General features: G+C 47.7%; 1 protein-coding gene across 1 annotated transcript in view; it reads left to right on the top strand.

Moving 5' to 3' along the window:
* The first annotated feature begins 4,891 nt into the window (after positions 1–4,891).
* ALPL (alkaline phosphatase, biomineralization associated) overlaps positions 4,892–25,281 on the top strand; it is a 56,515-nt gene continuing 36,125 nt past the window's right edge. Inside the window, exon 1 of the mRNA XM_077775802.1 lies at positions 4,892–4,985. The gene's annotated coding sequence lies outside the window, so the exon portion shown is untranslated. The remainder of the gene's footprint in view (positions 4,986–25,281) is intronic.

Genomic DNA, 25,281 nt, shown 5'->3' with positions numbered 1-25,281 from the left:
GCCAAGATGAAGAGTCAAGTCGCTTAACCAACTGAACTAGTCAGCCCCCTCCCCTTAATATCTTCTAATGTACTATATGACTTACATATTTATAACGTTTATTGTTTATTATCTGCCTTCCCTAACTAGAATGTCAGCTCCATAAGAACGGAAATCTTTATGATATGCACTGTGTCCCCAGTTTCCTGGTGCAAAGCAGGCACCCAACACATGTGTTGAATGTATAAAAGTGTTAAGCTTCTCTGATCTGAGCGCTTCCTCCTTTGAAAAGTGAGGAGGACATTCAGGATGCAGCCTCAGTGTTGCAGAGAGGAGCAAGTAAGCCAGCGTTTTACACCGGGCTGGCAGGAGCTTCTGCAAATGACAGCCTGTATATGCCTGAGTTTCCTCATCTGTAAAGTGGGAATAAAAGTCCTACCTTGGAGGGTTGTTGTGAGGATTAGCTAGGGAAATAGGCACAAAGCACTTAGACAGGGCCTGTCATGAAGTCAGCATTCAGTAATGTTGGGCATCATGTTGGTCTAATGAAAACTATCTCCTTCTTTCTTAGTCTTCCAGAACCTGTCTTTCAGTTCATTGTTCTATGGAGCTGAAGGAGAGGGCTGGAAGTGGTCCTGGGACACAAGTGGCCGAAATGTTGGTTATATTTGGGCTTGAGATAAAATGATCCTTTGAATACACAGGTCAAAATAGACAAAGCATTTCCAGACCCCAACGCCTTTAAATGTCAACCTAGAGGGGTGCCTGGCTGGCTAAGTCGGTTAAGAGTCAGACTCTTGGTTTTGGCTCAGATCATGATCATGATCTGGTGGTTCGTGAGATCTAGCACTGAGTTGGGCTCTGCACTGACCATATGGAGCCTGCTTGGGGTTCTCTTTCTCCCTCTGTCTCTCTGCCCCTTCTATGCTCCTGTGCTCTCTAAATAAATAAATAGAAAAACAAACTTCTTAAAAAAGTTAAAAAAAATATCCACCTCAATTTCAGGCAGTCCTTCCCCAGCCCCAGTAAGAGCCCATGCCTTACTGCCCCCACCTCCCCACCCCTACACCCCCACCTCCACCAAACAGACCTCAGAGTTTTGCTTCTTTTCTCTCTGTCCCTTCTCCTTCCTCTGTCTCCATCCAGGGCCTGAGCTATGGGTCCTCTCCATCTCAGCATTTCCCAGTGAAGGAGGCTCCCCAGTGGGCAGTGGAAGTCAGAATTCAAACTCTGGACCTCCTGGCCTTCTCATCTCAAACCCAGCTTCTTCTTCTTCTTCTTCTTCTTCTTCTTCTTCTTCTTCTTCTTTTTTTTAACAAATAGTTTTTGTCAAATTGGTTTCCATATAACACCCAGTGCTCATCCCCACAAGTGCCCTCCTCCATGCCCATCTCCCCTCTCCCCCCCACATCCATCAGTCCTTAATTTGTTTCTCAGCATTCAAGAGTCTCTCATGGTTTGCCTCCCTCCCTCTCCCCCACCATTTTCCCCCTTCTTCTCCCCCATGGTCCTCCGTTAAGTTCCTCCTAATCCTCCTAGACGTGTAAACATATGATATTTGTCCTTCTCTGCCTGACTTATTTCGCTAAGCATAACACCCTCAAGGTCCATCCATGTTGCTACACATGGCCAGATTTCATTCTTCCTCATTGCCATGTAGTATTCCATCGCATAGATAAACCACATCTTCTTGATCCATTCGTCCGTTGATGGACACTTAGGCTCTTTCCATCTTTTAGCTGTTGTTGAGAGTGCTGCTGTGAACATTGGGGTACATGTGCTCCTATGCATCAGCATTTCTGTATCCCTTGGGTAAATTCCTAGCAGTGCTATTGCTGGGTCATAGGGGAGTTCTATTGTTATTTTCCTGAGGAACCTCCACACTGTTTTCCAGGGGGGCTGCACCAGTCAAACCCAGCTTCTAAGGCCTGGTAAACTTCACGCCCTGTTAAAAGCAGGGGGCTCATAACAAGCATGCTCTTAATACATATGGAGTAAATGGATGAGTAGAAAAAAAGTAGAAAAAGCCCCTGCTTTGACCCTAACTTTTATTTTTTAATTAAAAAAATTTTAATGTTTATTTATTTTTGAGAGGGGGCAGAGAGAGAGAATGATAGAGGATCTGAAGTGGGCTCTGCACTGACAGCAGACAGTCCAATGTGGGGCTCAAACTCACAAACCATGAGATCATGACCTAAGCCAAATGTGGACACTTAACCAACTGAGCCACTCAGGTACCTTGACTCTGACCTTTCTGTAAATAACATCTTCAGCCTTCAGTTTCCTCATCTCTTGTGGGGACTACACATGCCTGCCTTGTCATATAGAACTGTTGTGAGACTCATTAAATCATTAGTTCTTTGGGCAAAGGGAACTTGGAGGTCAAACAGTCCAAGTTGCTTATTTTTCCAATAAGGAAGCAGAGCCCTGGAGATAGGGTATGAGTAGATGTAGAGAAACCTAATGTAATGAATTGCTTTCTACCAGCTGAGTGGCCCTGGAAACCTGAAATCTCAGCTGGATTCAGGTACTGTCAGTCCATCCACCCAGAGGGCATCGGAGCCTAGACAGGGGAAGTGACTTTCTCAGCTCCCCCAAAACACTAGGGCAGAGCTGGAAGATGGGGTTCCTGGTTTCCCAACCAGGCCTCCTTCCTGCTATGCTGACAGCACCAGGAAGGGAAGTACCCAGGGAGCATGGGCACCAGTGGCTGCTGGGTACTCCCTGCCCCTGTAGCAGCTAGCTGAGCTTTCCTTATGGGACAGAGTCCAGGAGCAGGCTAAGAGAGGTAAGGCAGGAAGGAGGTGGGGCTGCCCAGGAAGGTAAGGCAGTTCCTCTCAGTGGACTCCCAAGGTGGGATGGTACCTTGGCAAAAATCACCCAGACACAGAGGCCCCGACCTGGCCATGTGGTACAACCAGGAGACCCTATCCCTCATGGCTTTGGGGAGATCACAAGTCAGGGGCCGGTGCTGGGGACCCATGATAGGTGGAATGGGGTTCCCCCAACTTCCTGTTGGCTCAGCCTCCCAGCCTCTGTCTATGCTGTGACAGGCAGACTTACCATGCCTGGGGATTTCTCCCTGGCTCACTGATGACACCACCTCAAGTCTCCCGTGTCCCTAAACCCTTGCTTGGAGTTTGTAAGCAATGACAGAACCCCTCTCAGATTCTGGTCAGTTCTGAATGTCTTAACCCACAGTGTCTTATACAAAAGTGTATTTCCTAAACTTCATTCATTTACCACATCCATGATTTTTGCTATAATAACCTAACCTATTAAATATATAAATAACGCTCTCTTGAAAAAAAAGGGGGAGGGGGTTTGCACCTGGGTGGCTCAGTCAGTTGAGAGTCTGGCTCTTGATTTTGGCTCAAGTCATGATCCCATGCTCTGAGCTGAGCATGGAGCATGCTTGGGATTCATTCTCTCTCTTTTCTCTCTCTCTCTCTCTCTCTCTCTCTCTGCCCCTCTCTCCTGCTTACAGAAACTTTGTATTACTCCTGTAAATGAAGAAACAGTATCAATTGCTAAACAAATACAAAAACAAATACAGAAAGATTCTTGGTTTCTGGTGCCAGGTCCCAGGTCTGGCTCCAGTCTTACTGACAAGTCATGTGCTCTTTCTGGGCCTCTGTTTTCTCTTCTGTAAAATGGGATTGTTGGGAAATACTATATACAAGATGCCTGGCTCTGAGCTACCATGGAGCAGGTCAGAGAGTTCTGGGCTGGTATCGGGTTCTGCTGGTGCCGACACCATCTTCCCTCTGCTCTAGACTTGACCCCCTTCTCACTTTAGGTAGGACAGGTGGCTGTAAGAAGATTGGGGCTTAGATATTGAGGATGGCAGAGATCTCGGGGACCCAAGGTCCCTGCCTTCAAATCTCTGACTGGCTTTTATGGGTTAGAGGCACAGAATGCTCCCAGCAGCCCTAAAGGCCACTAAGAATATCCTTTTCTTGGGGGCAGTGAGGTCTTTGTCCCTGAGGGCATTCAACATTGCCGAGAGACTTGGCAGAACATTGTCGCAACTCAAACTCAGTCTGGTTCTCAGGGAAAGGGGGCAAACCCCCCCTGCACATGGGGGCCGGTCCCTGGGGAGCATGGACAAGGCCTATAGTGTTCAGCATCAACTCCTGTCCACCTCCCTCACATTCATCTAGAATTTTAGAGTTTCCTGTGCACTTTTCAACCACTGTCTCATAGGACTCTCCCAGCCAGTGGTGAGGGAATCCAGGGGAGGCAGTGACTGTCTGCTAAGGAGCAGGGGCATCCACAGGGACCAAATGACTTGTGCAAGGTCACCAGGGTGGAGTCTTGAACCTGACTCCTTTGCCTGGGGAAGTGTGGCTCACTCCTCTGTCACCCAGGAGGCTAGTAGCTGGGACTCTGGCTGCAACAAGTCAGCATGAACCCTGCCTGGCCCTTTCCTTCTCAGGAGAAAAGAGGTAACAGCCTCTGTCTAGCCGAGGCTCCCCTCTGGAAGCCACCCCTCCTAGGTCATCCTCTGCTTCCTTTGACCCGGGTGGAGGAGAGAACCCAAGGGCAGGGAAGAGAGCTAGCAGGGAAGAGTGCTCGCGGTCTGGTCTGAATTGGAAAGGAGAGAGGGCAGGGAGAGTCAGACAGACAGGTGGACAGAGACAGAGGACGCGTGGATAAAGATGAATAGCGATGTGGAGAGACCCCAAGAAAGGTAGACAGACACAGATAGACACAGAGAAGGGCAGGAAGACAGAGGGCAGGAGAAAGACCCACAGAGACACTGAACGAAGTTAGAGCCAAAGAGAGACAATTGGGCTTCGCGTGCACGGAGACCTGAATCCGCCAGACCTCGCAGAGGGGGAGGCAGAGGGGGCCCCGGCGGGAGGGAGGCGCGGGGGAGGACAGGGACCGGGAACGCGGGGANCGGCAGCGTCGCGCTCCCGCCACTCCGAGCCCTCGGTCCCCGCGCACCGACCCCACGTCACTTGTGCCAGGACAGACCTTCGCCCACGAACCGTGCTCAGGTAAGGACTCGATGCCATCCCTCGGCTCTCCGGGACCCCCGGGGACGTGGTTGATCCCAGGCCCTCCCACATCCTCCCCTCGTCCGGGGTTGGCTGCGCGAATGGATGGCAAGGTCTGCGCGCGGACCTCCGCGCCTGCACGCCACCCGGAGCAGCCCAGTCCGGACCCTCATCCACCTGTCCCGCTCCCGAACCCGTGCGCATCCGGGGCTCTCGGCAGCGCGCTGGGCCAGGCTGGAGGTTGGACGTGGCGCCCACGGGGACCGCGAGCTAAGGGGTCCACACTCGGGACCGCCGCTGCAGTCCTAGGGGCTCCCGCCTCCGAGGTCTCTGCCAGGGTCCTACACCTGTCTGCGCGCCTCTCCCCGGTGTCCCGTGACCGCGCTGCCCTCATGATACCCCCCTGGTGCGAGATCTAGAGACCCAGGCTGCCAACCCCAGCACCCTGCCTGGTGTCTTTCCATGCCTCCCACCGAGGAACGTCTAGATCGCGCTCAGTCGCTTGGGGAGGAGGCTGGTGTGTCCATGTGGGGTTCATAGTNGGGGGAGCAAAGCCCTGGAGCCCTGGAGGCCGAGGGAGCCTACCACTCACCTCTGGCTGCACCCAGGTAAGTGAGTTGCCTGGTGTTGGTTCCTATGTCCAGTTTAGGTTAAATACACGGTCACAATGGTGGAGGAGGAAGCTGAGAAAAGCCCCATCATTGTCCCTTCCGACTCTTTTCCAACACATAATGGGCTTGGGGGAGGGGGACCTTTACAAAGACCTCTGGGTGGAGGAGGAAAACTCTGGAGAGCAAAAGAGGGGGAGGGGGATTCTCAGGCCAGAAAGGGCTTTGGGGCCCTGGGGAAAACTTCTATAGGTGGGCAGGTTTCCCAAGGAGGCAAGGGTTGGTTCCCACACTTAGTGAAGATGGCATTGGACTTCACTGAGGGCCGCTGTGTGCCAGGCCTGCTCCAACACTTCACATACATCATCTGGTGTACACGTGGGGAAACTGAGGCTTACAGAAATTAAGCAAGTGAGAGACTGGGATTTGAACCCAGAGTTCCAAGGCTCCATCCCTTCCCACCATCCAGACCTGCCTTCTCCAAATGTTCAGCCCTCCCTGCCACTACTACCTGCCCCTGCCCATCTGGTCCCCCTGCCTCTTTTCTTCTTTCTGAACTCTGTCTCTCAATTTCCTAAGCAGAAGAGGCCCCTGGACATGGCTTCCCAACTTCCCAGCCCCTGGAGTGAGACAGGCTTTGTGACTGTGGCACCCCCTGTAAAACAGGAGTATGCCTTCCTTGTAAGACTCTTGTGAGGAATAAAACTGAACTGAGCCCAGAAACTGCTATCTTTATTCAACAAATACTTACTACACTTTGCGCCAAGCCCTGTTCTGGGTGCCAGCAATGGAGCAGGAAAGAGAATGGACAAAAGCCCTCTTTGGGGAGCTGGTATTCTGACTTTCCCATTGAATCGCCATCGAGTAATTCACAGGAGAGGAGATGAAAATGCAGTAATACGAGGGCTCCTGGGCGGCTCAGTCGGTTGAGTCTCTGACTCTTGATTTCAGCTCAGGTTATGATCCTAGGGCCATCAGTTTGAGCCCCGCATCAGGTTCTGGGCTGGGTGTAGAGTCTAGTTGGGATTCTCTTCCCTTCTCTCTCTCTTTCTTCCCCTCTCCCTTCCCCCCTCCCCTCTCCCCCACTCTCAACTAAAATAAAAAAAATTAAAATGCAATAATATGTATAAAATTGATTGGCCAAGAGGCACCTGGGTGACTCAGTCTGTTAAGCATCTGACTCTTCGGCTCAGGTCATGAGTTCCAATGAGTTCGAGCCCCACACTGGGCTCAGCACTGACAGCTCAAAGCCTGCTTGGGATTCTCTCCTTCTGCTCCTCTTGTGTTCTCTCTCCCTCTCTCTCTCTAAACATAAATAAACTCAAAAAGAGTTTTTTAAATTGTTTGACCAACATTTTAGTCTCACTAATAGAAAAGGCAACCTGGCCATGTGACCTGAGACAAGTTTTGTCCCCTGCTGTGCTTCAGTGTCCTTTAAGCTGAGGACATCAATAAAAGGTAACCTACTGGTTGTTGGAGGCACCTGCGTGGCTCAGTCAGTTAAGGGTTCCACTTCGGCACAGGTCATGATCTCACGGTTTGAGAGTTTGAGAGCCCCATTGAGCGCTGACAGCACAGAGCCCTCTTTGGATCCTCTGCCCCTCCCCCCCGCAATCTGCCTGCTCCTTCCCTGCTCATGCCTGTGTGCTCTCTGTCTGAAAAATAAAACATTTGAAAACAAAACAAACCAGTACCTACTGGTGGTGAGGTCTACACATAACTACAGCATGCAAGGTGTTTAGCCGGTGCCTGTACTTAAGAAAATATTGGTGGGGCGCCTGGGTGGCTTAGTCGGTTGAGCGTCCGACTTTCGCTTAGGTCATGATCTCATGATTCGTGGGTTTGAGCCCCGCGTCAGGCTCTGTGCTGACTGCCAGCTCAGGGCCTGGAGTCTGTTTCAGAGTCTGTGTCTCCCTCTCTTTCTGACCCTTCCCTGCTCACCCTGTCTCTCTCTCTCGCCTAGAAATAATAAAAAAAAACATTTAAAAAAAAATTTACAAAAAAGAAAAAAAAATATTGGCTATAATCAGCTCTAATCTCAGCAAAAAAATGCAACTTTGACCCCGGGTGTGAGGTTACGTCACTGGCCTTGAACCCTGGTCACCCAACTTCGCCTAGGCTCAACCCATTCTCCGACTAACTGCCCTATAGGATGGCATTGTGGCCTACCATCGGAGATACAGCCTTGGTCAGGAGCCTGGAGCTTCGTGCCCGGCACAGGCTTGGGGCTGTCATCTCTGCAGTGCACCCCGCCCTCTGCCTGTTGTGCCTTGCTGTGTCCTGTCCAGCTTAGAAACCAAGCTCAAGTCCTGCTTGTCCCTTGGCTTAAATATCCAACATTCCCTGCAAGCTAGATGCTGTCCTGGATTTACATATGAAGACACTGGTCTTAGAGAAGGGAAGGGATTTGCCCAAGGACACACAGATGCTACCTGGGGAGCTGGGGTGAGGGCCCAGGTGACTGAAATTCCAGGTCTGGTGATGTCCGTGCTGTCCCCATCTCTGGGGATACGGCCCTCTTAATCCAGGAGTACGCTCCAGCAGCACAGCTCAGAGTTCTCACCTTGAAACCGGTCCGACTGAAGTTAGGAATACAAATCCCAGAGCTCCAAGAGTTTCGTGGGGAGAGTGAGCAAGCGGGGCTGAGAACCAGTGCTCAGAAATCTTCCTGCGTGGCCACAGGAATGCTGACTAAGCTTCCCAGGGCAACGTAGTCACAGGCAGGCTGGAGCTAGGCAGGGCGGCATGGCTGCTTTTTTTATTTCCCCCCTTCTAGAGGTATCTTGACATTTAGAGGGCAGCTGGGGGCAGTAGATGAGAGGTTCATTCCCAGCACTTCTTTGTGACCCTGAACGAATCACTTTCCCTCTCTGAATCTCAGATGAGGAAATCATCTGCAATGTGGGTTAATAATATGTACTTTGCAGCTGCTATAAGGGGCCAGCAAAATCATAAATGGTTTTCAGCACTGGGCTGGGAAGTGTTGGTGGCTTAGACATTCTATTCCCATGGCATTTTCCTTCATCACTAGTAGGCGATCCTTAAAGGCCAGAGGGAAGGCCCTCTTTAGGTTAAAAGGACTAGACAACAGGGAAAATATTGGCTTTGGGGTTGGCATTTTGGCTTCCAGTCCTAGCTGTGTGACCTGAGGCAAGTCATTGGCCTCTCTGAGTGTTGGGTTCACAGCCCTCAACAACTGTAGAATGTTCAGTGTCCAAAGAACACGCAAGAGTAGTCTCTGTATTTTCCACCTCCCCATCCCACCCCCCAACATTTCATAATTACTCCCAGAAAAGGTTCATGCTTAAAGTTTTCCAACCTCACTGTGGCATGAAATCAATTGTTTGCATTTAATTTGACTTCTCAAATTAAGGGGTAAAATTTGAGATGAGGGTAGGGGGTTGGGGGAGGAGAGAGGAACATGAAGTTAAACCAGATGTGTTTTTGTTTAACTGTCGGATGGTGGTTAAACTGCCTGAGTATTACCCTTGTTCTTTCTGAATTCCAGTAACCAGGAGTCAGGTTTCACTAAAAATTGTAGTGTTCCTTCCCAGCTAATGTTAACTTGTCCTCCCCATTATTATTATTATTTTTTATTCATCTGAGGCCGCAGAGTACTGACCAGTGAGGATACCTCATAGATGCCTGGGATTTCAGGGCTGGAAGGTGTTTAGAAGCTGACTCAGACAACTGGCTGCTTTGCAGACCAGGGAGACTGAGGCCCAGAGAAGGGAAGAGGCTTGCCCAGGATCACTCAGCTGCATAGGGCAGAGTTGGAACGGGATTTCAGTCTCTCTGCTCCAGGTCCATTACTTTTCCAAAAGTAACCACTGTCTTGAATTTGGTGAGGGGGGATGCAAAGGGTGTGGGTTTGTAGAAAAAGACTCTGAACTCTGGAGAGCAGAGCTGATAGGTACCAGTGTGACCTTGGGCAACTCACTTCCCCTCTCTGAGCCTCAGTTTCCTTGTCTGGAAGCCAAGACGCCTGACTTCTCCAAGACTTGGAATGGGTCTAATTCAATCAATTGGCCTTCAAATATTTATGGCCCAGGTAATGGCAGGTCTGGCACAGACTGCCCTCCAGAGGTGGCCGGGGCAGCCATGGCAGATTAGTGACTCCCGCAGTGACTTAAAAAGATTGATTTCGTTATTGCTGTCATTCAGCCAAGTGACTTCATTTTACTTCTCTTGAAAGATCAGAAGATGTGGCCAAACCGGGCCGCATCCCTGCCTGGCCACCACGGCTGGAGTGGATTAGCCGCTGCTCCGTCCATGTTACCGCAGTCCTCACGACCACTTCCTCCCTCACACCCACCTGCCTCACTGACATTACCTGCCTGCCTTGTGAGTTTGCGGCTTCTGGGCTCGGTGCTGTGAGGCTTCGGAAGGAGGGCCCAGATCTCATCTGAATGACTGCACAAGGCTTGGGCCAGCCCTCAGGAGGCTCACAGTAGGAATGTGGCACACGTGGACATCCTTCTGTGGCTACATGGAGGGGCTTCCTTCCAGCTCTGGTGGTCCCCAGGGAGAATCTCAGGGCTCTAGAGGTCTAGGGGTGCCACCGTCAGTCCGTCAGCCTGTCAGGACTCCGATAGCTGGGCCTGGGGCCTGTCTCCTTGGGGACAGGCAGTGGGTGCTCCAGGGTACAGATTATGCAGCTCCCTCAGGGGAGGGACTCCGGGTCAAGTACCAGCTCACCTAATGCTCCCAACAGCCCCGGGCACCGGTGTCACGGCACAGACGAGAAACACCATCTTGCACTCTGAACCCATGACTCTGTTGTGTCCCCTTTCCTGGGCGCCAAGGCCTGGCCACGACAGGCAGGCACCACGGTGGCAGCACAGATCTCCAAGTCCACGTGATTGATTTGGAGGGCAGCATGGGAGGCCGTGGAGCCTCGTGGTTAAATACAGGGGCTCTGGAGGGAGCTGCCTAGCTGTGAGATTCTAGGTGTCCATGAGTCCAAGATGAAGAAGCAGGACCACAAGATGAAGAAGCCCCCCACCCCCACCATCCTTGCACTTGTGGAGGAGCTCAGAAATGTGCCCTGTGTGGGTTTGCATTTTGTGATGCCCGCTGGGTGCCGGTACCTCCTACATTATGTCTGATCCTCACCTACTCCCCACTTCCTGCCATTTTGCAGTTAAGACTGAGGCTCGGAGGGTAGATACGTGGGATGCAGACCCTTCCCCAGTACCTCTGACCCAGGGTAGGGAGGAGAGGAGAGGGGAGGCTGGGAAGCTATTTCTGAGAATAAGACCTCCAGTGACTCTGTAGTGAGGCCCCGCCCCCCAGGCATGTTCCATAGAAGTCTCTTCATCCTTCCAGACCTCAGTTTGACTTCGATGAACTTCTCATCAGGTCAGGTGCAGCAGGCTGCTGGGCAAAGATTAGCAAACGTTTAATGTCCTTTTAAAAAAGTGTTTAGGTGGTAAAGCCAGAAATCCAGTCTTTAAAAAGGATCTACCATGTGACTTTTTGTTAAGTCAATCTCTTGCCTTCTTTGATCTACCTTTTCACTTTGTCTCTGAAAACAGCAGGGTGGGTACCCTCTCTGATCCCAGGCTGAGGCTCCCAGGGTCTGTGTTCTATAATACCCCTGGCCTCTTGTTGACTGTCACCAAACTGTGTCAGGCTTGGCCTTTCTGAGTATCATTTGTTAATTCCTCCCTCCACCTGTCCCCACGTTGACTTACGGGCCCTCTTAACATACAGGAATTAACAGCTTCCCCATCTGCCACCCTTCTGGGCAGAAAGTGCCTCAGTGGATTCTGAGTCTCCCTCTTGTCACCCATTCCTATTTAGCAGTACAAACGCTGCTCTCTTTTCTCTGTCTCCTTAAGTGAGGTCCCCACGTATGTGCTAACATTGCCAGGCCAGGGGTGGCCCAGTGGCCTTACCTGGAACTGCTCATTTGGTCTTGCAGCAGCCCTGTATGGCCAGTGCTACATTACAAATGAGGGTACTGAGGCACCAAGTCACGCCGCTGGGAGGTGGGAAGCACGCCCATTTGTCCCCTACCGTTGCCAATCCACCCACTCAAGGCTGCTTCCTTCTCTGACATGAATGACAGAATCCATTTTCCTAGAAGAATCTGGTTCCTTATTTTGGAATCATCAAACACAGTAGTTCATATTTCAGTTCAGTTAGGCAGATATCAAAGATGAACAGGATTGCTCTCCCAACCTCTACCCCTGCCTGAGTCACTTGAATAGTTTTGGTGCGAAAATGCTGGGATTTCCCCCCTTTGATCTAATCCTTACAATTAACATTTAAGGGTTTACTCTGTGTCAGCACTGGAGCTAATCATTTTGAATGGTTTTATTGTATTTTTGTCCTCCATTTTACAAGAGGAGGAAACTGAAGCTCAGAGAAGCTAATTAACTTTTTCAATGAAACACAGCTGGAAGGTTGAATAACCAAATCCAGGTCTCAGGCTGTCCCGCCTACTCAGATAACTATCTGAATTCAAATCTTTATGGTGGGATACAAGCCCTGGGGAACCTTGCTATCTACATCCTCTGGAATTTGCTGGAGGTGGGGTTGGAGGGAGTGGGTTGGGGGGAGGGAAGGTAGGTGGTGCAACAGAGTGGTCCCCTTTGGGCTCTTACTCTCTCAGACAATGGGTCTTGAGGCCTGGACATCCCCTCTTCTAGCCAAGAGGAAGGAAATGACAGTCTAGCAAGAAGCATCCTCAGAAAGCCAGAAGGACCCTGGGTGTGATCCCAGCCCTGCCATTCAGGCTGTGTGACCTTAGGGAAGTCCCTTTCCCTCCGTGCTTATATGGAGCGAGGCAAAGCCTTAGGACTTTTCTAGTTCATGTATGACAAGCAGTTGGCCTTCATGCTGCTACTTGCTTGCCTTCCACCCATGTCGCCATCACTAATCAATCACTGCTCTGTTTCCTTCTAACCTCAAGTCCTTTCTAAATGCAGCCCTCCGGGCAGCCACTGTCAACTAATTTGAGCTGGCACACAAGACCGAAGGATGTCACAGAACCAAATTAGATTTAGTCATTGAGTGGACGGTGGAGAAGGGATGTGCCCAGGGTCACCTCCAGGTCACTGTCACCCTGCTTCTCCTTTGTATGGGGAAGCAGGAGGAACTCAGCTAGATTGGGCCAGAACTCGCCTCTGCGGAGTGAGGAGCTTTCCTGGGGCACCCAGCTGTACCCCTGTTTAGTCCTCAAGGGGGCGGTGCTGGCTTCTAGAGCTGGTCACAGCCCAGGCTTTAAAGTCAGAGTAGAAAGAGGCTGGTTACAGATTGTCCTAGAGTGAGGCTCACTCCTCCCCCACCCTCTCTACTAGTACCAGTAGTAGTAATAATGGTGGTAATAAAAGTTATTAACATCTTATGAATATTTATTATGCACCAAGCCGTTCTGCTAACTGCTTTGTATCTTTCTTATTCACACTTTTAGTCCTTCTAGCAACCCATTTTTCAAGTGATGGGAATGACTCAGAGGTGAAGCAGTTTACCTGACTTGCCCTGACTGGTGACCCAGCAGAGGCTGGTGGAGCCGCTGAGACTTTGACAGCTGAGCAGCTGTGCCCCCTCGCCTGCCCGTGTGGGGACTGCCAGGCTCCGCGCTTGCTCTTCCCCCGCTCACCACCATCATTTCTCATCAGTGACTGTGACCCTCCTTTATCTGTGCAGGGTGCTCTTCCTCACGCAACACCTTCCGTTCCGCATACTCCCGGGGGCAGCACAGCAGATGGCATCTCTGCTTTGGCAGCTTAGAAAATTGGGTCTGGGGTCCAAAGGGAGGAAATGGTAATCCTGCGACAGGGGATTCCGTGTTCTTTCTGTTTGTTCATTTATCTATTTATTTTTGAGAGAGAGAGTGAGCAAGCATGAGCAGGGGAGGGGCAGAGAGAGAGGGAGAGAGAGAGAGGATCCAAATCCTAAGCAGCCTCCACGCCATCAGCACAAGTCTGACATGGGGCTTGACCTCACGAACTGAACCTTGAGATCATGACCTGAGCGGAAATCAAGCTTAAGCGACTGAGCCACCCACGTGCCCTGGATTTGGTGTTCCACCTGTCTGTGGGACTTGCTGAACTGATGACTGGGCAGGAGGTGAGAACTCAGGAGTGGTACCGCTGAGGTGGGGTGGGGTGTGATCCCCCATCCTGGGTGTACAAGTCCTAGCTCCCGTTCCTTTTTTTTTTTTTTTAAGTTTTTTTAAAAAGATTTTATTTATTTTAAAGTTTATTTTGAGAGAGAGCAAGCACGAGTCAGGGAGAGGCAGAGAGAGAGAATCCCAGGCAGGCTCTGCAGGTGCAGAGCCTGATGCAGGGCTTGAACCCACCAACCGTGAGATCATAACCTGAGCCAAAGTCAAGAGTCGGGAAGCTTAACCGACTGAGCCACCCAGGTGCCCCTTAAGATTTTATTTTTAAGTAATCTCTACACACAGCAGTGTGGGGCTCGAACTCAAAACCCCAAGACCAGAAGCTCTCTACCGACTAAGCCAGCCAGGTGCCTCCTGGCTCCTTAGCTCCTGTTCAAATCAGCCACATGACCCTGGATGAGTCACTTTGATAATCCCAACCTCAGCTTCTAGGCTCCTATTGTACTTTTCAATTTCTAAAGCCCTTTCTTTCCTTTGTTTTTAAGTTAGTTCTACATCCAGCGTTGGGGCTTGAACTCACAACCGTGATAACACAAGTCACATACTCTACCTACTGAGCCAGCCAGACGCCCCCCTTAAAGACCTTTCTTATTCGTGAACTCACTGAATCCTCAAAACAGCCTGAAAAACTATTATCTTCACTATGCCAAAAGGGGAGGCTGAGGCGCAGGTCAAACCAATGGCAACATCGGTCCTCAAACTCCAATGAGGATCCCAGACTGATGGGCTTTCCCCAGATGTGTTCCCCAGCCTCTCGCCCCTTGGCCTTTGCACCTGCTGTCCTCTTCCCTGCATCACCCTCTTTGCCTGTGCTGCCTGTTAGTAGCATGTTGTCTTCTAGATCTTGCTCAGAAATCTTCAGCTCTTTGTAATCGGATCGTCTGCNGGCCTTTGCACCTGCTGTCCTCTTCCCTGCATCACCCTCTTTGCCTGTGCTGCCTGTTAGTAGCATGTTGTTGTCTTCTAGATCTTGCTCAGAAATCTTCAGCTCTGTGTAATCGGATCGTCTGCGTAGTGTCTGCCTCTGAGTATGGGTTCCTGGAGGGCAAGAACCTCATCTGAATCCTTTGTGAAATCCAGTGTCTAACAAGGCATCTGCATGCAGCAAATGCTTGACGTCCTTGGGTTAATGAAGGGCTGCCACACCTGGCACGGCTTTCCCCAGCTCAGCTGGACTCGGTTTACTGTGGGGCCACCTGTGGAGGCTGTCCCGCTGGGTTTGAACACCGGAGCCACCCCAGGATGAGCCTGGCTGCCCTTCCTACGTCTCCATGGGTGTCCTCACAGCTCCACCGATGACACCAGCTCATAAATCATTTGTTAGTGATTGGCAGCAGGAGAAGCCTGTTTCCCCATTGGCGGTTCGGGCCCTTGGTCGGGTATGGGTTCCGCCAACGATTGTCACTGCCCTGTCTTTTTGTCCGTTTTGTTCACAGATGTACCCTCAGTGCCAAAGAACCTTAATTTCTTGAATAATAATAGTAACGGCCATCCTGTGCTGCATCTGTATGAACCATCTTCTTGGTGCATACTCGACACTTAATAATACGTATTTGCTGAGTGAAGGAGTACTTGCACAGCATACACTGGGGCTGGGCCTAAACAGAGGTTTCCAGGAAGGGAAACTGAGCTGTCACCTCACCCCTGCCTGGGATAGTCCCAGCATGTGTCAGCTCCCGGGTTGCCTGGCACTGCCCACAGCCAACAGCAACAGACTAGCACCCCTCCAGGTGAGGGAGGACCATCGCTGCTCCGAAGGACATACTGCTGTGATCTGTAGTGCAAAGAGGCAGAAATGAGGCTCATGTGGTTAAATAACTTGCCCAGGGTCGCAGAGCTGGTAGGTGGGGGAGCTGGGATTTGAACCCAGAGCCTAGAGTCTTTCCCCTTTGCCTCCCAGTCTGCTGAGCAGATTGGTTTTGGCTCTGGTGAGGGAGATAATGTCTGTCTGGGGATGTCTGGTCCAGAGTTCCAGACCTGGCTCCAAACAACCTTAATTTATTGAATAATAATAGTCAGCCCCGTCTTTCACTAAATCCCTACGTGTGCTGTGCTCTTTTTCATTTGGTTCTCTTGGCCTCCCCACAGAGAAGGTACTACAATCCCTGTTTTTCAAGGTGGAGAATAGAAGCACAAAAGGGGACTGAAGGTCATGGAGCTCATCAGTGGTTAAGCCAGAATTTGAACCTGGACAGCCTGGCTCCAGAGTGTGGACCCGTGATCATTTCATACTAGATAAATCTCTGTAGGCCAGATGTGTAAACTCCTCTTGACCTTCCTGGTTCTTCCGGAGCCAGACTCGGGGAGGAGGTGCAAGGCAGGAGCAGACTGCGGGACGCTTCCCGGCCCCCTGAGCTGAAGAGTGCAGGGTTTATCTGGCCCTTGTGTGATTCCTGGGGGAGGGGAGAAATGGGGGTGGGGGGGCACAGTAGACCCGTCCTTATGTCTCCAGGACCAGGGTCAAGGGGAGGCCAGGGGAGCCAGCCTGGCTGAAGCCACTGTTAACTCCGAGACCTCAGTGGGATATTGGCCCCAGCCTCAGTCCAGGCCCTGGCATCAGGCCTGACTCTCCTGGGTTTCTAACCCAGCCTTCCAATGCCTTCTCGGGGCCGGAAAGCTCAGGGCACTGGCTTAGGTGAGGACTTGGCTCTGAGATTACCTCCTTCAACACCAAATCCCTGGGCTGGCCCGATGTCCCACTTCCCCCTTTCGGAGGAAGTGGATCCTTTCCTCTCTTGGGTCGCTACATGATTTGAATAATTGAGTGCTTCCCAGCTGGCATCTCTCCTGAGAGCTCAGCTGTGCAAGGCCTCTGGGGCTCTGAGGCAGGCCCGCCAACTTCCTCATCCAGTCATGGAGGGCAAGGTATAGGGAGAGGGTCTGTCTTGTTGGGTTGACCAGGCCGGGCCCCAGATGATTCCTGGGAGAGGCAGTGCTGGCCTGTCCTCACCTTCTGAAGTGGCTCCTGGTGGGGGAAGAAAGGGACTGCCCTTGCTTCAGGATATTGCTGAGGGAGTGGCCTTTCTCATCAGCTCACCTGGGTGTCACCTTCTTAGCACCTGTCTGGGTGGAGAAAGGAGGAAGCAGAGTCACGAAGGGGGAAGATGAATGCGGAGGACAATATTCATTTGTTCATTCATTCATTCGACAAACATTTTCTTAGCCCAGCTGCCTGCTAGCCACGGGGCTGGGTACTGGAATTCGTGGATGAATCTGGTCTGGTTTTTGCCTTCTGGAAGCATTCACTGTGTGAGGAGACGACCATGCAAGGAGTCCCTACAAGGGGACCCGGGAAGGAAAGTGTAGGGGCCATGGGGCCGGAGGAGGCCGCCTAACCAAGCGTCGGACAGAATGAACACAAGGGATTTCTGGATGAGGTGGAGGCGGTGTTAGATCTTTTTTTCCCCTCCAACAAATACTGAGCATCATCTAAAGGCAGGTGTGGTTCTAGGTGCTGGGGATACAGCAGTGAACGCCACGTCCAGCTAGAACTCTGTTGTACTGGAAGAGACAGACCATAAAGAAAGTTAATTTCAGACAGTGGTGAGCACTGTGAAGGTATGAACAGGGTTGTGAAATAGTGAGGAATAGGAGAGGAGTGGAGGCCTCTTCATCCCGCGTGGGCAGGGAAGGAAAGGGCACAAGAGATGGCCTTTGACCTGAAGGAGGAGTGAGCCAAACACAGTCCTGGGGGAAGAGTGTTCCAGGCAGAGGACTGGCTAGGGCAAAAGCTCTGAGGGGAAACAGCAGGGCACAGAAGTTGTGAGTGGTGCAGGATGGAGGTAATGTCAGAGGCAAGAAGGACCCAGAGATCCAGACATCTGACCAGCTGCGGAAGAATGAGCGGGACCTGCCAGGAGAAATAAGGGGTTGGGTGACCTTGCAAGCTGGATGGCTCCTTGCAAAGTTTGAGTAGGAACGGCCTGTGGGACTTGCCATTCCAGCCCTCTCCCTCTCCAAGTATGCATGGGGTGGGGCGGCTGAGGCCCAGAGAGGGAAAGTGACCCTCTTGAGGTCACAAAGGGAGGTGGTGGTCCCATAGCCATTAACCAGTTTTTCTCCAACGTGCCCACACAACCCCTCTGAATTAAGGTGGACATTAATCTTGCCAAGAAAGTGACATACATCGCCTAGGCTGACAGAAAGGTGAGGCTCAGAGGGGAGCAGGGACCTGGTTAAGGGTCTTTCAGACCTGGGTTCCATACAGCTGGCTGTGGCTAAGTGACTGAACCTCAGATTACTCAAAAAATGGGGACAATAACGGTTTCTAGCTCACAGCTTGCTGAGGATAAGTATCATACTTTATATAATCTCCTTGGACTTGTTTTCTCACTGAATCATATAGCTGAGATTGATACAATTGTTGCATGCAGCCATATATATATATATTACTGTTGTATATATGATATATACTGGATAACTATCTCACATTTATTTATTTGATTTCTTGTTGGTGGGATTGGGTTATTTTGCTAATGTGGAAAAAGTACCTATGAATATTCACATACACATTTCCCAATGCATGCATATAGGAATTTTCTCTTGATGTGTGCCTAGCCATGGATTGTTGGGTCATAGGGTATGTGGAAATGTGTTCAGCATTACAAGACAAGAGCAAAATGGGTTGGGTCCGTTAGCACCTCTGCCAGTAACGCGTTAGAAGAACTTCTGTGTCCTATGTGACACATGATGTTGACTTAGTTTTTTCCAATCCAATAAGAATAACAGTTTCTCTCCGTTGTAGACTTGATTTGCAATTCCCTGATTACCAGTGAAGCTGAGTAAATGTGTAGAGTATGTATGAGTCTTCTTCTGGTGATGTCTTCTGCCCATTTTTTGTTGTTGTTCATTTGTTCTCTTCATACTGATTTGTCATAGTTCTTTGTATTCCTGAGTCTAATCATATTTTGGAAACAAATTCTAAAATTTAACAAAGGTCAATTTAGCAATCTTTCTTTTTTTAATGTTTATTTGTTTTTGAGAGAAAGGGAGCAGAGGAGGGGCAGAGAGAGAGGGAGACACAGAGTCTGAAGCAGGCTCCAGGCTCTGAGCTGTCAGCACAGAGCCTGACATGGGCTTGAATTCATGAACCCTGAGATCATGACCTGAGCTGAAGTTGGATGCTTAGCCCACTGAACCACCCAGGAGCCTCTCTCTTCTTTTTTTAACAGACATTTTTATTTTATTTATTTATTTTTAAGATACAAATTATGATTTTTTTTTTTTTAAAGTAGCCTCCATGCCTAGCATGGAGCCCAGTGCAGGGCTTGAACTCATAACCCTGAGATCAAGACCTGAGCTGAGTTGAGATCAAGAGTCAGAGGCTTACCTGCCTGAGCCACCCAGGAGCTCCTATGATGGTTTTTTTTTTTTTAATTTTTAAATCTTTGTGCTTTTGAACTTTCTTCTTGTTTCGAACAACCTTATTACACTGCCAGTACAATCTTAATAAAAATGGTGCTACTAGGTATCTTTGCCTTGTTTTTTTTAATTTTAGAGAGAATGTTCTACTTTCCCCTTTTAGCATACATGTCTTGTAGATTCTTAAGAAATGTTTATTTATTTATTTTGTGAGAGAGAGATAGAGAGCAAGCAGGGGAGGGGCAGAGAGAGAGGGAGACAGAGAATCCCAAGCAGGCTCCCCACTAGTCAACATAGAGCCTGATGTGGGGCTCAAATTCACAAACCGTGAGATCCTGATGTAAGCTGAAATCAAGAGTCAGCTCAGCTGACTGAGCCACCCAGGTGCCCCTTGTAGATTTTTTTGTAAACTGATTTTTTTCAGGTTAAGGGAGCTCTTTCTATTCACAACTTATTGAGAGCTTTTTGGAAATAATAATTAGTGTTGGATTGTATTAAATGTATTCAAAAAGTATCTTGAGATGATTAGATGGTTTTTCTCCTGTAATCTGTTAATGAATTTAATTACATGTATGGATTTTCTGATAAACTATCCTTGCATCTTAGGAGAAATGTAACTTAATCATTATGTATATATTGGTTGTGGTCTGATAATCTCTTGCTTGGAATTATATCAATTTTCATGAATAAAGTAGGCCTCTAATTTTCATTTTTATATTGTATTTTCTTGGCTTTGGTATTGCAATTATAATGTCCTCATCTCTTTTGCTTTCCTCTGGAAAAAGTTTGGGTAAATTTGATATAATTTGTTTCCTTAAGTCTGATAGAACTGACCTGTAAAATCACCTTGGCCTGTTGTTTTCTTTGTGGAAAGATTTTTAATTACTGCTTCAATTTTATTCATTTATTAAAAAAAATTTTAATGTTTATTTTTGAGAAAGAGACAGAGTGCGAGCAGGGGAGGGGCAGAGAGAGAGGGAGACACAGAATCCAAATTAGGATCCAGCCTCTGAGCTGTCAGCACAGAGCCCGATGTGGAGCTTGAACCCACAAACCGTGAGATCATGACCTGAGCCGAAGTCAGATGCTCAGCCAACTGAGCCACCCAGGTGTTCCTGTTTCAATTTTTAAATTTAGGTTTTTTATTTCTTCTTGAGTCAGTTTTGGTAAGTTGTATCTTTAGGAATATATGTATTTAATCTACATTTCCAAATTTACTGGCATCAGGTTGCTTATAGCATTTTAAAAATTTATATCCCCTTTTCCATAATAATTGTGTCTTATCTCTTTTATTTTGTATTTTGTAAATTAATCTTGCCTCAAGTTTATGGACTTTTTTAAAGGACATACTTGTGGCTTTGATCTTTTCAACTGAATCTTTTTTTTCTGTTTTGTTGATTTCTGTTCTTTGTAATCTCCTTTCATTTTCTTTGGGTTACTGTGTTTTCTAACTTCCTAAGTTGGACACTCAGGTCGTTAATTTTGACCCTTTCTTTGCTGCATTCTATAATTTTTGGTGTATGAATGTTTTTGTGATCATTCAGTTCTAAGTAATTTTAAATTTCTACTATGATTTTTCTTTGATCCAGCTTCCTTAGAGATGTTTTTAATCTGAGTGGATGGGGAATTGTTTGTCCTTTTAAAAATATGACTTCTAAAAAACAAAAAGCACAAAAACATGACTTCTAAATTGTACCATTGTTAGAGAATGTGGGCTATGTGAAAACCTGTCATTTAAAATGAGAGGCTTGCTTTATGGACTGGTATGTGATCAATTTTTTAAATGTTTGAACGTTTCTGAAAAGAATGTGTCTATGTACTTTTATTTCTGCCTGCCTACGTTTTTATTTCAATTTATCTTACTTTTTCTTTTTTAGTGTTTTATCACTTTAAAAAAATTGTCAGCTGTAGTTTTTCCCTACAAAGACCAGATTAATTAACATTTGCTCCCTCCATCTCCCTCTTAAACCATCATATTATTCACTGACTTGTCCTTTCCGCCCCTGTGATGTCACATTAAAATTGTTGTTAAACACTAAACTTTGTTATTTGCTCAGCCTTAAGATATCTTTAGTATTATCTTTTGACTTTGTTTTCTATTAAGTGGTTACTTCCAAAAGTTTGGGGGGTGCGGTGTCTTTCTGGACAAACCTGAGCCATGTGGTGATTTTCATTAGCCTTTAGTATTTGAATGACAGTTTAGCTAGATATGAAATTCTTGATTAAATTCTTTTCCTTTGGTACTTTGGTCAGTTTAATTTGATATTTATTCCTTTGTAAGTAATCTGTTTTTCTCTAGACTTTAGAAAGGTTTTGTTGTCTTTTGATATTCACTATAATGTTTCTTTTTTTTAAGTTTATTTTGAGAGAGAGAGCAAGCAGGGGAGGAGCAGAGAGAGAGAGAGAGAGAGAGAAAAATCCCAAGTGGGCTCCATACTGTCAGCGTGGCGCCCAACATAGGGCTCAAACAGAAACTGCGAGATCATAACCTGAGCCAAAGTCAGACACTTAAGTGACTGAGACACCCAGGCATCCCTTCACTATAATATTTCTAAGTGTTTCTTTTTCCTTCTCTGTCGTTTTTGGTATATTTGAGGCCCTTTCAAAGGAAATCTTTCATCTTTCTTTAGTTCCAAGATTATCTTATTTCTTGAAATATTTCCTCCCTTGACTTATTTTCCTTTCCCAGGACTCCTATTATCTAGATGTCGGCACTTAGACTTCCATTTCTCTTTTTGTTGATGCATAATTTCATACAATAAAATGCACAGATGTTAAGTGCACAATTCAGTGTGATTTAACAAATAAACATTATCTTGTAACCATGATCTCAAACCAAGATTTTAAAAGAACAACATTTCTGGGGCGCCTGGGTGGCTTAGTTGGTTAAGCGTCTGACTTTCGCTTAGGTCATGATCTCGCAGTTCGTGGGTTCGGGCCCCGCGTCGGGCTCTGTGCTGACTGCCAGCTCAGGGCCTGGAGCCTGTTTCAGTCTGTGACTCCCTCTCTCTCTGACCCTCCCCCTGCTCACGCTGTCTCTCTCTCTCTCTCTCTCCTAGAAATAAATAAAAAACATTTTTAAAAAAATTTCTATTTCTCCAGCAAGTTCCCTTATGCCCCTTTCCAGTCTATTTTGCCTCCAAAATGCTGTCATTATTCTGGTTTCTTTCACCATAGATTAGATTGGTCTTTTCTGGAGTTTCAATAATATAGATGGATCACACAGCATGTACTCCTAGGTTCTGTTTCTTTCACTTGGCATAGTGTTTCTGAGTGGCATCTATTTTTGTTGTGTCTTTTTTCACTCTTCTTGGCTGAGCAGTGTTCCATTTTGTCACTATATCAGCATTGTTTATTTATCTGTTAATGAACATGTAAACTGTTTCTAGTTTATGTTGAGGTTATTGTAAGTAAAGCTCCTGTGAACACTTACATATAAATCTTCATGTAGGTATATTCTCATTCCTTTCGAGTGATTACTTAGGGATGGAATTGCTGGATCATGTGGTAAATGTATGTTTCACTTTATACGAAACTGCCAACCTCTTTTCTAACTTCACCGTACTGTATTATATTCTCATGAGCAATATATATAAGACTTCTGGATTTTTCTACATTCTTGCCAGTAAAGTTTAATTTTACGAGGCATATTTTCATTTGGTTCTGGTTGTCCTGGTGGGCGTGAAATGGGTTTAATTTTCATTGATAATAATGATGTGGAACACCTTTCCATGAACTATTGGTCATTTGTATGTTTTCTTTCTTTTTTTTAAATGTTTTTTTTAAATTTATTTCTGAGACAGAGAGACAGCATGAGCAGGGGAGGGTCAGAGAGAAGGAGATACAGAATCTGAAGCAGACTCCAGGCTCTGAGATGTCAGCACAGAGCCCGACACAGGCTTGAACCCATGAACCATGAGATCATGACTTGAGCCGAAGTCGGATGCTCAACTGACTGAGCCACCCAGGCGCCCCAGTATATTTTCTTTCTGAATTGGCTAAGTCTTTTGCCCATTGTGTGTGGCAGCAGGCCTGTTAATCATTTAATTGTCAACTTTGGTATTTTTTGATTTACTGGATACAGTCTTGCAGTTACTATGCATGCTCTTTTCCATTATGTGTCACTCTCTGTTTGTTTTTAGGTTTATTTATTTATTTTGAGAAAGAGAAAGAGCACTTGTGAGTGTGGGGGAGGGGCAGAGAGAGGGAGAGAGAGAATCCCAAGCTGGCTCCATGCTGTGTTGTCATAGCAGAGAGCCTGCCTGACCTGACACTCAGTCTCACAAACAGGGAGATCTTGACCTGAGCCAAAGTCAAGACTTGGATGCTTAACCAACTGAGCCACCCAGGCTTCCCTATTCACTTTTTTAATGGTATCTTTTTTTTAAATGCTTATTTTTGAGAGAGGGAGAGAGCGCACGGGTGCGCACACACACATGCATGCACATGTGAGCGGGGGCGGGGCTGAGAGAGAGGGACCGTAGATCTGAAGCAGGCTCCTCGTTGACCCTTACTGGACCCTGAGAACCATGAGTTCATGACCTGATCAAGTCAAGACTTGGACACGTAACCGACTGAACCACCCAGACACCCCCCTAATGGTATCTTTTGATGGGCAGAAATTTTAACTATCGGTGAAGTCCAATTTATCAGTTTTTTCTTTTTGAGGTTTTACCTTCCCCAAAGTCACAAAGATAGCCTCTTATGTTTTCTTGTAGAAGCTTTGTAATTAGGTTTATGGTCCATTTCAAATTAATGGAGTAAGGTTGTGTTTTAATTAATTAATTTATTTATTATAGTGCAAATGACGGAAGGGGGGAGAGAGAGAGAGAGAAGGAAAGAAAGAAAATCCAAGCAGGTTTTTCACTGCTAGCAAGGAGCCTGATAAGAACTCAGGAACTGGGAGATCATGACCTGAGTTGAAGTTGAACACTTAACTGACTGAGCCACCTAAGAGCCCTGATCTTTTACCATGTCTTTCGTATTTTCTGTTTACTAATCTTTCCTGGCTTCTTCTTGGAAGTGTTCTCTGTCTGGTATCCCAGTTATATATTTCCACTCTACCTATTAGGTTTGTTGCTTATTTATTTTTTAAAAATTTTTAAAAACATTTATTCATTTTTGAGAGAGAGACAGAGTGTGAGTTGGGGAAGGGCAGAGTGCAAGGGAGACACAGAATCCGAAGCAGGCTCCAGGCTCTGAGCTGTCAGCACTGAGCCCAATGCGGGGCTTGAACCCAGGAGCAGTGAGATCGTGACCTGAGCCATGAGATCATGACCTGACCCTAAGTCGATGCTCAACTGAAGTTGGATACTCAACCGACTGAGCCACCCAGGAGCCCCAGCGTTTGTTATTTCAACAGGTTTTTCATGTGGAATATTTTTACTTGAGTCCACTAACANAGCAGAGAGTCCAATGTAGGGCTTGAACTCAGAAACTGTGAGATCATGACCTGAGCCGAAGTCGGACACTTAACCGACTGAGCCACCCAGGCGTCCCTCTAACACTTATTTAAAATTCTCCGTCCATCTGTTGAATACAGTTGATTCCAGTGGTATCTCTACTCAGTTTGTTTTGAAGCCATTGTGCTCCTTAGATTCCCTCTTCTTTAACCTGTGAGCTCATTTCTTGAGGGGCGTGGTGGAGGGGGACTCAGCTGTTCTGCCTGGTGCCGCGCACTGGGCTAAAAATCAAAGTCCGACCCTCGTCTCTGCCAGCACCAACGGACCCTAGNCCTAAGCGAAAGTCGGACGCTTAACCGACTAAGCCACCCAGGTGCCCCATACTTTATTTATTTATTTTTTTATATTACGAACATCTTCCCTTACTTCCTTTGTGTTTCTAGTGTTTATTTAAAATTTTTAAAATGTTTATTTTTGAGAGATAGAAAGTGAGCGGGGGAGGGGCAGAGAGCGAGGGAGACACTGAATCTGAAACAGGCTCCAGGCTCCAAGCTGTCAGCAGAGAGTCCAATGTAGGGCTTGAACTCAGAAACCGTGAGATCATGACCTGAGCCGAAGTCGGACACTTAACCGACTGAGCCACCCAGGCGTCCCTCTAACACTTATTTAAAATTCTCCGTCCATCTGTTGAATACAGTTGATTCCAGTGGTATCTCTACTCAGTTTGTTTTGAAGCCATTGTGCTCCTTAGATTCCCTCTTCTTTAACCTGTGAGCTCATTTCTTGAGGGG

This window comes from Crocuta crocuta, unplaced genomic scaffold, assembly GCF_008692635.1.
Source record: "Crocuta crocuta isolate KB4526 unplaced genomic scaffold, BGI_CrCroc_1.0 scaffold127, whole genome shotgun sequence".
Lineage (NCBI taxonomy): Eukaryota > Metazoa > Chordata > Mammalia > Carnivora > Hyaenidae > Crocuta > Crocuta crocuta.
The sequence above is the reverse complement of the archived record's forward strand: the minus strand, read 5'-3'. Positions and strand labels throughout refer to the sequence as shown.